Genomic DNA, 15,383 nt, shown 5'->3' on the forward strand with positions numbered 1-15,383 from the left:
AATAAATCAAATTCTCTAATATTATGCTGAGCTTAAGCATGCCAAATGATCAAATGGCAAACAACAAATTGCTGCATGATTAAATAAACGGTTCAATATGTTCCAGCAGAATATTTCTTATTAAGATTGGCCTTGAAGCTTTTTCTTAAGCTGCTTGTAGCTCCAGTTAATCTGATTCACCTTTGTGCTGGTGTCTCTCCCTGGTAACTTCTAGCTCCTTCAACAGGTGGTCATTAGTTGTAACCAGGAACCTGCATTTACAGTAGGGAAGTGAATGCAACACATTTGTCTTGTTAAGGTTGAAATCATTTAATATTTAGCTTGATTTATGCAAGAGCTTAGGCCTTATTAAGAAACGTTAAGTATATGCAATTGTATAACTAATACTTATTATAGTTATTTACCTGGGATTTTACGGGCAAAAAACATTTTCGTTCTATAACTGATACCACCAGAGTTACCGGTATAACCTGTGCAGTTTGAACCTGACTTAACTTGATACACATGTTAATTTGTATACAGTACTTATAAGTGCCGTGTTGTGGAATCTGATTTTCTGTATTGCAGCGATGTCTTTGCCTAATTGGAAAAAGGACGGGTACACTTGGGAATTATTTTTTTAAATTCAAAAGTGTTTGTAATATCCTAAACTATGGCATTCATTCCATAAACCTTTTTAGAAAAAGCACCTAAAAGCATTTTTCCTAATCATTAATTATGTAGGGAGTTTCAAGAACAAATTTAAAGTACAGGAAGGTCTTGTAAACAATAATTAGGAAGTATCCAATAATAAATGACTTCTTTAAGTTTGCACAGTTAAATAAGATGTATATGCATGAATATTATGAAAATTACAATAGAACTGTAGTTCCAATATATCTAGTACATGCCTCTTAGTGATGCCTACCTGATTACACCTCGGTGTAATGGTCCAGTGCTGACACTGCCACTGTTCCTGTATTTGCATGTCCATGCCTCCTTCTTTTACTGTCGGGTGCAAACATTGCCTTTGCAGCACTTAAGCTACTGACAGAGGTTACTGGTGCAGGTGCTGGTATTGTGTACTCCTGTCACATGTGTTGACATTCAACAAATCTGCTGCCTGCCTTAAAAGAGCAGCTGCTCTTTGCTGTTGGCTCATATCTGCATATGTATTCATGTACATTATTTTTTATTTATAAAAACAAGTCATTATTATGTAGTATAATCACAGATTCAAGAGACAATAACTGTTACGTTGTCAGATATTACACTTGCTGATGTAAGTTTCTATACATTTTTCACAGAAATATGATCTTATCTACTTTGATCATCAAAGTACCATCTTTATGGGAAATCTTCACCCCCCCCCCCATTTATCATACATGTACTTACATCTTGATATGTTTGTTTGTATGGTGTTTTTTCCCGTGTATTTAACTGACATTAAGGCAAAGATTCACTTAATTATGCTTCCTGGGTTTCACCAGTACTAGGCTAGGGCTCTGAAGTCTGGCCAGAGGAAACTCCCATGAAAAAAATCAGCACCGCATGTGAGGATCGAACCCAGGACCCCTGAGTTTCAAACCGTAAACATTAACTGGGTCACTGAGCTACACATTATAGATGCAAAGAAAAATAAGATCGATCTACCATTTAAGTCTATACAAGAAAAATCTTCATTAAATGTGTCTGTTTGAAGACACCTATTAGGTAACTTTTCAAAACATACTGTGATCAACTCAAACCCATTTTGGTCAACTTATACCTGTTTTTGGTCAACTGATACCTATCCAAAGTCATCTCGTACCAAATATACAGAAACAGGTGTAAGATTACCAACATATATTGATAATAGTATAAAACAGTATCCGAAATATAAACATTTGAAATGAAAAAGAGAAACCATTTAATTCCAGAAAACATAATTATTTTTGTTCGTAAATGAGGTAACTGTGCATACTTATTTTATCACATTGCTTTCATTTGAATTAGCTCTTTGTATGAATTTCCATGCCGTATTGGGGATAAACTAGTAAAAAACAATTAAAAAGAATCATTTGAATAAGATACAATTTTACCAACCTAGGTATCAACCGATGTGATTAGATAAATGACAGTGTTACGAAGATATGCGATGGTAACAGAATGAAACTAATAGTTAAATTCAAACAAGCCAACAGTTAGACGTTTTGATCATCGTAAACCACTTTCGTTACAACAACACTATGGGACGTTTGACGTGTTTACAAATGAAAACAAGATTACGTCATTAACTTCTAATAGACCTTAATCACAAACCAAATGACAACTCAACGTTCGAAATGGGGATTACAATCGTATGCAATTTACCTAATAAACTAGTCCAAATAATTAGACGTAAGCTACCCCGCTTACGTCTAAACGGCTACCGTCGTTTTCCTGTAGCAAATTGAGTTCAACTTAAACTTCAGTTTTTCTCGTTAAATCTTTGCTAATGCATAAAATTATCATTAATTAGACATAAATGTGAGCGATTACCTCTTAAATGTGTAAAAATTGTGCTTTTAAACCACTTATTAACTGACTTATGTACATTTATAAAATAAACATACACAACACACGAAGTGTGTTTGTCGTTTATAGAATTACATTGAATTATCTTGAACGAAATTATTTTTTGAATAGGTTACACATAACCAATTGTTGTTGTACAACAAACCACATCACTTTTTAGCTTTCTGTACTCTTTAATTAAATAGAACCTATATGTGTGTGTTACAACTACCAGTTGTATCACGGAGTGTATATTGATAGGAGATGAATCGAGTATTTGACCCTTACTGTAGTAAATTCAATCTTATGCATAAACTATTTATCCGATTTTATTGGTTTATACGTTATCTTGTTGCTTATTAATTCCTCTTTCAAAAAAATATACGTTTTAGTATATTCCCGTTGTTATTAATATAGCGAGATAAACACAAGAAATACACATTTTATGTTTTACCACCGCTCGTTTTACCGTGTTGTGGCTATCGATCTTGTACAATTAGCGTACAGCGAAGCGCCGAGATTATACATTTTGATGTACCCACTCACGTCTTTTGTTGAATTATAGTTTCATTTCTCGGCCGATTTTGACAAATTATATATCATTAGAAAGCTTACGTTACGTAGTAAACAGATATATTAATATATATCAAGTTTTTCTTCTGATTTCGACAGCCCGGCGAGTTATAACTTTAACTTTTGCAAATACTATACCGTTTTGGAGTTTTAGAATCTAGATTTACAGTTGACATGTTCGTACTTAATACCAATTTGTAGCGTTCTTCTGATTTCGACAGCCCGGCGAGTTATAACTTTAACTTTTGCAAATATCATACCGTTTTGGAGTTTTAGAATCTAGATTTACGGTTGACATGTTCGTACTTAATACCAATTTGTAGCGTTTATATTAGGAGTTCAGTTTTAAAAATTACATCTTGCTTAGGAGAATAGAATTCTGTATACGATAGAAAAATTTTTTTAAAAACGAAAGTAATTAAAGAATAAAGGTGGAAGAAAGTAGCGCGCGTTCCTAACGCACTGAACTGATGCTACGGTCTTGGCGATTATGCTTTTGTTTAGAAACCGGCCATTGGATTTCCTTTGCCATGATTATTATATTTTTTATGGAATATATTGTAGTATTTTGTTCACGAAGCATATCAATAAAGCTTATTATAAATAAATCTTAATAAATTAACGATTTCAGCTCTTGTTTATAACACAGAAAGGGTGTTAAATTTATGATGAAACAGCGTATATAGCGGACCCTCTCGATTTTATTCGGCTTTGCATGCATACTTGAAATAAAATGGGTGTAAAAAACATTCATCGTTTGCTGTTAATTATCATCGAGGGAATTATGTATAATTATATGAAATGTCATTTACCTTAAATTATCAATTTATTAAAGATTCTTGAAAATCACGGTCGGTGTTACGCGGGTCATTTTGTATTTTGACATCAGGGCATCATGTCCAACTATTCAAAATCAGATTTTTTTCACTGGGACGATGACGGCTTAGATTTAGACAGGCAGACAGATAGTTTATTCAGACTTATACAACAGTACATCGTCTTCAACTCAAATATATAAATTATTTTTAGACGAATTGTTAGGTGATTACACATATAGCAGTGATGATTCTGAGAATGTTGCCATGTTTCCTATCCGTGTAATCTAGAGTCCGTGGTTTGAGCATTTTTATCGCGGTGTTCAATAAAAGATATCTCAATAATCTTGTTTATTGATAGATCTGTGGTTTTATTGCCCCTGTGTTCAGCACAAACCAATTATCTCGTTATGATCAGATACTGTGCCGACCAATACTAAATAACACTATGGTGTCATACGCCACAGCAGGGACCTATACTTGTGATCATGGAGTCTAAGTGCAAGACTTAAAAAGTTTGTTGTTTCGCTTGCGGTTGTTAAAGCCAAAACGGGGCTTCCCAGCTGGCACAGCTGCTGATATTCGGATCTGAATACTTAAACTTATTTAGACCTTATTCTTAACCGTTGCGCGTGTTACGATATCGGATTTTAGGCGGGAATACAACTAAGTGAAACTATTCAATTTCATATACAACATTAAGCATATTAACAGTTATTGAAATTAACAATATCAGCGACATCTTTTAAAGACTAAACACCTTTTCAAGTATCGAATTTAACATGTCAATAAAATATATTAATACCAAAAAAGGTTTCATTTAATGTTGTTCACATTAAACCTTTAAATGAAAGTGTCGCTTTAACTATTTTCCGTGTCTTATTAAGCCGCGAATCGTTTGCTAAAAACAGTTAACAAAAAGGGCTACACGTTCTAATTCTTAATGAAATACAAAAATAAGTATAACATAATTAATAACGTCCATATACACACACGGCAAGATCAAAGTTTTAATGGAAAACTAATATGACATTCCACGTAAATTATTATTTTCGTCTAAATCGAATACTATATATAGAGAAACAATGTATTTATAACCGACCAATGAGGTAACATTATGCAACTTTCAATTTACACAGTGCTATATGGCAACAATATGGAATTTGAACAGTGGTAGTGTTTTAAGGTCTGGACTATCATTACTTGTAAGTTTGTATAAACATTTTTCTAATGCAATTAGTAAAATAATGTTTATATATTATGTTTAATAATTTATTGCATGATTATTCCGTGCTGTTATATGAATTTGATGCCGTTAAAGCTTCCGACACTGAATTCATGTCGGAACGATGCTATTGCAAAATAACGTTAAACGATATGAGGTCGATGTAAATCGACCTCATATTTATAGGAGTACCTAATAAACAAGTACACTAAACAAGTAACCTTTACCTGAATAAGAACAGTGGAAAATACGTTCGAAATGACGCGGTAGAGTAATTTATCTGGTAGATATGTAATACAACACCGTTCTAAATATTAACCTTTTACGAAAACTACCGTAAACGACCGACAACTCTGGTTCTCCGTCGTGTATGAATTCAGTATTACTAATGCATACGTCTTAAAGGGATCTTTTCACGCTTTGGTAAATTGACAAAATTGAAAAAAGTTGTTTCAGATTCGCAAATTTTCGTTTTAGTTATGATATTTGTGAGGAAACAGTAATACTGAACATTTACCATGGTCTAATATAGCCATTATATGCATCTTTTGACGATTTTAAAACCTAAAAATTATAAAGCGTTGCAACGAGAAACGATTGAATAATTTGGAGAGTTCTGTTTTTGTCGTTAAATTTTGTGAAACTACGAATATTGCTTATATAAGGTATAAAATACTGCACGTATATGTACTCGGCGGAATAGCTCAGTAGGCTCTAGCGTTTTTACTTCAGGACTCTGGCTGGACTCCAGGGGTCACTGGTTCGAAGCTTGGTCCGGTCAATGTTCTTTTCCTTTTTTTAATTTTATTCTTGATTTTTTACTGGAGCTTTTACGATCCAATGTTTACATAAATCGATATAAAGCATTTAATGAATAAGTTAAAAAATGCCAAAATCTGTGAAAAGGCCCCTTTAACAAAACATGCAAACTTGTTGATGCTCAATGAGATAAAAGAGAATTAAGTATTAACGTCTTTGATAAAATTGTTTAGATAAATAGCCAAGGTCGTTAATTATTCAGATCATCGTAATGCACGTTCAGGAAAAAGAAGCCACAATATGTTTGAAACAGTCAAATTTTAACGTACTTATCCCCATATTAAGCTGAAATTATCGGCATTGAAATACGAATGTTCTAGTTGCGTCAGTAAAATAAATCGACGAAACCGTTATCCTTATTCAGCATTTTTTTCATAGAACATAGTGAGTACGGGTATTCAATTACTTGTTTCACTTAACAGTAACGGAAAAGTTTATTTTCAAATTTGCAAAGATTCATATACTACTTGGTATCATTTTAGCGAGATCTCGGTTGAGGTAGTCATATAAAATCCGGTTCCCCGATATCAGTGTCACCACCTCCGACATTAGCACTTCAAACTCTCAAATCGGCATCACTACAGCCAGCATTATCATCATTATAACATACATCAAAACCACTACCATACAAATCAACATCACCACCATCGACATCATAAACATTACCAGAACTTCAGCGGCATCACAAAATTACCACCGTAATCAGCATCACCACCATCGAAAACAGCATTGCCCTTATCTGCGCAAACAGCACTTCTTTAGCATATAAAAAAGACCGCGCAAAAAGCATGCATATTTTATCGATGGATAATTATTGATTTCAGAAATAAATATAACTATAGGAAATGGCAGACGACTGTAGACGACTTTCAACGGACAGTATTAGATGCTGAATCTTTTAAATTAAATTGTTCTTTATTTTAACAAAATGATCTTGCCACCGATTTGACAAAATGTGATGTAAAGGTGCTGTATAATAATATACCACATGAATTAGCAGAACGAGAGCTTTCTTGCAAATGAACTACAAACAATTTAGTTTATGAATACACTGTGCTGGACTAAAAATCATTTGTCTTAATAAAATGCATTATCAGACCAGGTAATTTCGTTTCCTATTTTAAATAAAAGTGAAGCAATTAGTTATTTAAAGAAAATGACAAGCATATTAATAAACAAAAAACAACGCGAGAGCCATGAAAAAAAGCCTCATTAATTCAATTTTTCGTTTTAATTAAACAGAAGCAGACACGTTTATGCTGACAGAAGCTATAATTGTTTGACGTTGTTTGAAAACACATCAAATCTTTTCGAAAGCATTCAACCAGAGGCAAGGCTAGTGTTGAGTGTCGTGATGAAACTACATGTTATAAACTTAAATGCATTCTGTTTTCCAGATGTCGCAACTAAGCCAACCAGTGTGCTACGGAAGTGTGCAAGATAGGTGTTAAACAACTATTATTAGTGGGCAAACACAGCATCAGCTTACGAATATAATGCTTGCCAAAGATAATACCATATATAGGCATGTTCAGATTATTGTAGTGTCATCACGTTCTATGTAAAGAATTCCTCCGACCACGCATGCTCCATGCTACCGATCTGAAATCGAGGTTTTCCTAATGCGTCTGCCGTACCTGGGGATTGACATGACGCCAACTGTCAATCAAATCCTTATCTAAGACTTGATCTACCAATCAGCGATCGATAGATCGGGCGCGCGAGTTAGCAACGAACTGTCCGCCATTTTCTAGACAAGCTATGTCTAGGTTCACTTTTATTGTAACGAGTTTCTTTTGATTTCCTCTTTTAAAACGTAGATTCAAAATGGTTTAACGGTGTCAATGGGGATTATGTAACTCGTACAATCGATATCCTGAAAGATATGTTGGTGACATTGAATTTATATCGTTTCCAAAGCCGAAAAGAGATCTTGAGAAGTGTAAGTGATGGATAAATGCGTGCGGTCGGCCCCACGAACGTCAACACTGTAAAAGACAATAACAATATCTTTTTATCGATTATACTAGCAGATTTAAATAGTTTATGTTGTCGGTCTGATCATCGCATAATAGTTCATGTTTTTTAATAGTTTTACCAGTTACTAGGTGATTAATAGCAGCAATATTCATCTGCATTACTTTACGATAAATAAAACCCAGCATAAAGCCTAATTCATGCTGTGTTTTATTACTCTGATAGAAATGGACTTAGTTGTCATCATACATGTTATTTAAAGGTGACACGTGATATCTTATCTTATTAACGGTATCTACACATGTGCAGAGATGTGGTGTCACCAATAAACGCCTTTAATCCACACTTGAAGCTCGAATGCCTAGTTCTCATTTTTCAAACGAGTTTCGTTCGGATAAAAACGGAAATGAAATATGGCAAAAACGGTATAAATAGGGTTTATGCAAATCTGACATTTGGTATCCAGAAAGATAAGTTCAATGAATAAAATTTATACCGTTTTCAACGCGGAAATGCGGTCTTGACAAGAGCGAGTAGAAGCTTCAAGAATTAACGAGATCCCCCATATAGATCATTAATTTATTTAAAAAAAACTTGAAATGTCATAAAAGCAATAACTAAGCATTTTTAAGTATGAATTATGTCACGTGTGCATGTAAAATAATAGAGAATTTTGGTACCCACCTTGTGTAACTTAACTAAATTAAAAATCGTTAAAAATCGAGTTTTGTGTGTGTCAAAAACAAATGAAAACTACTTTGTTACTATTTTAATAAAGACGTATCGATAAACGCTATTGAAAAAGAGTTATTAATTACTGATATAAATTAACTAATAAATGCGGTAACTTGGTGGAAGTCGGAACCTGCGCGTGCGTCTGATATTGGTAGCTTTATTAATTAGCATGACATATTTTCCCTTCGCACAACGCTAATTTATATCAGACAATGACCAAACTTATTGCGTTGTTTTGCGCTTTCAATTTAAGTGATTGATAAATGTCCCACAAGTACTCGGCGTCGAAAAGCGCGTAAAACTTCACCAAATTACCAGGAATGGAGCGCTATTTCGTGTCAAATACACGGGGAGGGGGAAATGTTTCGGTAATATTGTGTAAATATCATGGGTAAATACCGGTGAAGTGTGACATGACACGTAATAACGGATTCGATTTCGGTAAACGTGCAAGCGTTTGAGAGCGTGTTTAATATACCGATGTACACGTTATAAATAGCTGATGTTCTCTATAACCGTATATTTTTAGCATTTGCAAATAACTTAATGATATCAATCCCTTTACAAGTGTAAAGGGTGTTAACAAAGTCCATAAAAATCGTCAGGAATATCGCGTAAATCTATATGCAGTCTATTGGCAAAGAAGCCATTTTGGTGTTAGCTTGTCTAGGTTTGATAACCGCTAAGCCACGTGATTAAGTGGGCGGAGCGATCATCGATAAGGCGTCCTGTCAATTATCATACCAACCAATTGGATGCAATACGTAGGCGTTTGCCCGGGTAGAATCCCGAATTCCATCGGGCTTATTGTTATAAATTCAGACGTTGGAGATGGAAAGGCAAAGGAGGTCTAAAGTCACCGAAAGTTCTGCTAGGACGAGCGGTCTAAGTAATTCAACAGGCAGCGTCAACGCGTATTCAAACCAAAGGTAAAACTTTTAGATTGTTTTCTTGTTTTGCTTATAAATGAAATTGTTTAATTTGTTAAATGCGAGTTAAGTATGGAGAACATGTCGGTTAATTCAAGTGTTTGTTATAACAAATATCTTGCTTTACTTTAATAAGGAGTTACATTAAATTATTAAATAAAGGCAACAGACGCAGAAATCATTAAAGGTAGCACACACTGGTCTGAAAAAGATGAAAATCTTTTCATATACCTGTTATCATATGGATCTTTTTAAGAACTTTTTTATGTACTAAGAAAATGCACATGTTAAATTTAGTATTAAATAAATGTGGTTATTTTGGGGAATGTATTGGTGGTTAATTGTACATGTCATATAACTTTTGCATACAATTTAAGACAGTGGTGGGTCATATATTTTTTGAAGCTCTTATTCTTTTTTGAACATTTAATGTTTTTTAAAGTCAGAACAACGATTAAGGAGTAAATTTTTTACATTAAAAATACACATATGTGCCGTATGTGTTAATGAAATCAGAGAGAAAGAAATGCATTTTCGGGCTAGTTTGTTTATATAAAATAATAAATTTGGCGAGGCTGTATAATTTGACCATGTTCTTAATGTATTTAATTGTTATATCTGGAAAATATATTAAATATAAATAATAAAATACGCATATATAAATAGCGTATGATGGCGACTTGTTTCATTCGTTTCCGAATCAAAGAGAAAATTGTGTGTTTTTTGTTCATGCGAAATAGGTTTCTATTCTCCACCCTTACATTTGCAATTTTTCATTTATTACGTTTACCTCCTTATGATCACAAAAGATATGTACACATGCGCAACTGCGCATAACGCAATGCCGAACAAAATGTTACTATAAAATATAATAATTATAATTGTCCGACTATCACAATACGTGCATATATGCCAATTAAGTAGAAGGTAATTATTATAACACGATGACAATCCAATATAGACCGCTTCTTATTGTCTAATTTGAAAGAAAACTACTGTTTTACAAGTATAAATGTCAAGATTTATTCAAAGCTTTAGAAAGCTAATCCCCACTTTATGTTTTCCATATTTTTAATGTAACGGTATAATTTCCACTTTTTGAACAGCCATCTTTCAAAACGAAACTAAGTATGCATATAATTAAAAAAAACTTATTTTCTCCAACGAAAACCGAAATAAAACAGACTTTCCCGAATGAAGCCGTATATACTTGAGTACAACCTATTATGAATGATGACGTAAGCCGACGTCGTATAAAAACGCTGGAGTGTAATGGTATTTACACTACCTTAAGACTAATACCCTGCCATATACTTGTATCTAAGCAAAATTAATAGCATTAGTAAATGTGTATATATTTGAACGATTTGCAGGAAAAATATGCTGTACGTGCTGATTCTAGCGTTTGTCCTCACATGCGTCTCGTGTGGTGAGAGAAATGCTTTGGGCTTGAGTGCCAAAACCAACGAGGACAGCGTACCACTAGATCCCTCTCGACGTATTTTTTCTTTGATTTTTGGAGCTTATCTCGGCGGCAGCGCGTTACTTGTAGGCGGCAAAGCGGCGGGTTGGTGGAAAAGGAGAAGCACTGATGTAAATTTAAATTAATTTTTGTGTTGGTCAATTATGTTTGTGTTTTTATTCGGATTTTTTTTTACAGTATTTCAGTCAAATCACAGCTGTCAGATATTCTACTCGCATTTTCCTACGATATTTAGTTTACCAGTTAAAAGTATAGATAATAGTAACTTACAACTGCCCTAATTGAAATAAAGGTAGGGTGTGATTAGCCGTAGAAAGGAAATCATGGCTAATCACCACATGCTTTATGCGGTCGCGATGGGGATCAAACCCGCGATCATCGGATCTGTAGTACAGCGCTCTAGTAACTGAGCAAAGCTTAGTCAATTATGTCAAAACCTTAAAATCAAGCGTGGGTGCGTTGTGTAGATTGCACAGTGTCTGCGATACCTGACTTGGAAAGAAAGTCCAGAAATAGTCAAATATTGTAAGAAATGATTTTGTACTAGAAGACATTGGTATAGTTATGATATTGGTTTTTATACGAATGAGTCTTCATGTAAATAAATATTTAATCCTGCCAATCCTACACATATTACATATTGTCTTACCTTTATATAATGTTAAACATATTTCCGTGTCAGTCCTTCGTTTGAAAAGTAAGTAACCGAATGTAAAAGTTTATAAAAGACTGTAACATAACCTGATGAATACCGGTCAATTACAAAAACATTGCTTTGATGAGTGATCAAGAATACATGTTGCAAAAAAAGATTACATATATACATTTGTAAAAGCAATGGTATTGTATTTAAAATTAACAAAGGTAATCATTCAATCAAAGTATGTGTGTGTGTGTTCGTGTCAACCTGTTAAACCATTGGACGTTGCAGGAGGAGCCGGTGCGTTTCAAAGTGAAACTTTACGTGAATCCGTGCACTTTCATGATCTACGATGCAAACGAAGATGACATGATAACAAGGGATGAGCTCGAAGCGATTTTTGGTGACGAAGAAACAACAGGAGAATTGGCTAAGGCGCTTGACAAAAACGGTGAGTTAATCTTATTTATGATTCAACCTCATATGTGTCTCGCTCTGTGAAAAGGGGTTTAATGCATGTGCGTAAAGTGTCGTCTCAGATTAGCCTGTGCAGTTCGCATATTCTAACTAGGGACGACACTTCCCGCTTTTATAATATTTTTCGTTTAAAGGGAAGACTCTTCTTTGCAATAATCCAGTTAAGGCGGAAAGTGTCGTCTCTGATAAGTCTGTGCGGACAGGCAAATCTGAGACAACACTTGACGCACATGCAATAAACCCCCTTTTCACAGGGCGAGGCTAATATCCACAAACTCAAACTCACATACACACTTGAACACCTGTTGCACAGATCGGTCGCATTAGAATATTTCATGTATAATAATGCGCCTCCTAGCGGAACATATGTCGACTATGTAAGCTGTGCTTTCATTATGATATGCCATAATATACTGTACATGTTTTGCATGAAGCAATGTATATTTCCTTTAACTGGTCAGTGTAAAGCTCGGCATAAGATATTATCAAAGTCGCAGTGCATATTATATATCTAAATATTGAAATGTGGCAATATTAATTTCAGTAATGTTTTTTTATTTTTAATCTTGTTTTTTAATACTCGAAATTCAGCTCTTTATTTTTTGTTACATAATTATTGGACATATTCGAGTAATATTTGTGTATGGTGAACATGTACCTTTAAATATCTTAGCGTTTAAAATAAGGACGTCATCAGGTCGCCGTCCGGCGTCAACAAAGTGCGAGATTGTATAACGTCATGACTGATCAATACATTTATTTCGTTATTATTTTACCTTATTACTATTGAATTGAAGTTAAAAATGAGATGTTAATTATTTTAATAAAATATAAAAAATGTTTTGTTTATGTCTTAAATTAAGTAAACAGAACAGAGCTATGTTATTGGGCCTTTGACGACCATTATTGCTGCGTAGTACTGAAAATGCATTAAGATGATCTTAAATGTATTAATATAATGTTTTAACTCTAAAGCGTTTTAATCAAAGGCGAGATATGGTTGGTACTTTTTAAAGTTTAATTTCATCGTTCCACTCAAAGTGTAAACCTGTTGCTCAGGTTTGACCTTTATGTAATTTAATGTTAATTAAAATGAAATGTATTCTTTGTATTGCTATTAATTAGATTCCCTCATGCCGAGAATTGTCAGGTTCAGGTCGGTGGCCCCTGATTGTTTTCATGCGTATGTGTTTCCTATGTGTTTGTGTATCACGTGTATGACAGTCCGCACAGGCTAATCATTGAAAACACTTTCCGCCTTTATTGTATTGTTCGTTAAGGAAAGACTGATCTTGACAAAAATCCAGTTTAGGCGAGAAGTGTCGTACTTGATTAGCCTGTGCGGACTGCACAGTCTAATCGGGGACGACACTTTACGCATATGCATTTAACCTCATTCTCCCATAGCGAGGCTCATATATATATATATATATGGTATAATTGCTTCTATATATATAAAGGCGTTTTAGTTTAATTTCTAAAATAACAATTTGAAACCATTAACATATTGCTCGACTGGTGGCGACTTTAAAGCATACGATGATCTCCGGAATACGCCATGCGTTTTTGCTTGGTTTTCACGTGATTCCTCTTTTGCAGCTGACGGTCAGGTGGACGAGCAGGAATTCAAGGAGGCCATGCATAAATTTGTTGAAGGGTGTTAAACTGGCGTGAAATAATGAGTCAATAATTGTGTGAAAATTGCTTGTATACGATTAGCTCATACATATTTTTTAATTATTACCAAATGTCTGCTTATTTCGGAACTATACAAATCCAAACTGCCATGGTTACGTAGGAGATGCACATTGTTGACGTATTTTATGATTTTTATATTTTATGTATGCTGATGTCCATGCTTTCATAATCATTGTACACGTTTCTATATATGTAATGAAATAAATAAATACAGTTATACTGATTTCATGAGACATTTTGACAGTAGTTGCTACAGTTATACTGATTTCATGAGACATTTTGACAGTAGTTGCCAGCAGTAGGCTATGGTTCAAGGTTATACTGATTTCATGAGACATGTTGACAGTAGTTGCCAGCAGTAGGCTATGGTTCAAGCGTGACATTGACAGTAGTTGCCAGCAGTAGGCTATGGTTCAAGCGTGACATTGACAGTAGTTGCCAGCAGTAGGCTATGGTTCAAGCGTGACATTGACAGTAGTTGCCAGCAGTAGGCTATGGTTCAAGCGTGACATTGACAGTAGTTGCCAGCAGTAGGCTATGGTTCAAGCGTGACATTGACAGTAGTTGCCAGCAGTAGGCTATGGTTCAAGCGTGACATTGACAGTAGTTGCCAGCAGTAGGCTATGGTTCAAGCGTGACATTGACAGTAGTTGCCAGCAGTAGGCTATGGTTCAAGCGTGACATTGACAGTAGTTGCCAGCAGTAGGCTATGGTTCAAGCGTGACATTGACAGTAGTTGCCAGCAGTAGGCTATGGTTCAAGCGTATATCCATAATTCTTTTCAAATTATACTTTGTACAAAAGCTTCAATGCTTTTCAAATGAATGATGTATAGCCTCACATTAGCCCCTTAATCATTTGTGATGTTCAAAAGATTAACACTCTCTCGATATTTACCCAAAAAAAATTCTAACTTAAATCGGTGTTTTGTAATCGTATTTACCAATCTTCACGCACATAAATAAGTTTTAAGATTCTCATCCCGGGTTTGACAACAAACGGGTAAATTGATACTTTTTGATGTTTTATACCATCTTAACAATTGATGATTGTCAAGACCATAGTGCGTTATTTATACTGATTTATAATTATTTTATACATTAACTTTTATGTGTGCTAATTTGTAATTATATCTTTGCCTTGTTTGAATAAATATTTAGCTTAACACTTATGTTTCGGTATATCTGACATAACTTTATATGCATCTTCCGAACTGCTTCGTCTCAGGAATAGCAGTCACATACATAGCTAATTGTAAGAGAAAACAATTAAGAAATAACTGAAAACTGCGCACGTGGACATTGTATCTTGCAAATCGACACCTCACTGGGATGACATGTTTCAAGTTTCACTTCATTCGCTTGAGGAATTTAGAAGTAGTCCGCTCCATATACGTATAAAATTTCATGCGGAGAAACCGACAAAACAGCTAGAATGACTATAATAATCCTAATCATAATAATGTTGTGTTATAACCCCCGAATAACCATTATCTATG

At 34.4% G+C, this 15,383-nt stretch overlaps 2 long non-coding RNA genes across 2 annotated transcripts in view; one reads left to right on the forward strand and one right to left on the reverse strand.

Annotated features, from left to right (window-relative positions):
* LOC127840138 (uncharacterized) overlaps positions 1-15,383 on the forward strand; it is a 183,058-nt gene that overhangs the window by 44,805 nt on the left and 122,870 nt on the right. The window lies entirely within an intron of this gene.
* On the reverse strand, positions 131-5,446 carry LOC127840141 (uncharacterized). The gene is made up of 3 exons (XR_008030438.1): positions 5,355-5,446; positions 908-1,143; positions 131-251 (listed from the first exon to the last, which is right to left on the reverse strand). It is a non-coding gene; the product is annotated as an uncharacterized LOC127840141 (long non-coding RNA).

The sequence above is a fragment of the Dreissena polymorpha genome, chromosome 7 (genome assembly GCF_020536995.1).
Source record: "Dreissena polymorpha isolate Duluth1 chromosome 7, UMN_Dpol_1.0, whole genome shotgun sequence".
NCBI lineage: Eukaryota > Metazoa > Mollusca > Bivalvia > Myida > Dreissenidae > Dreissena > Dreissena polymorpha.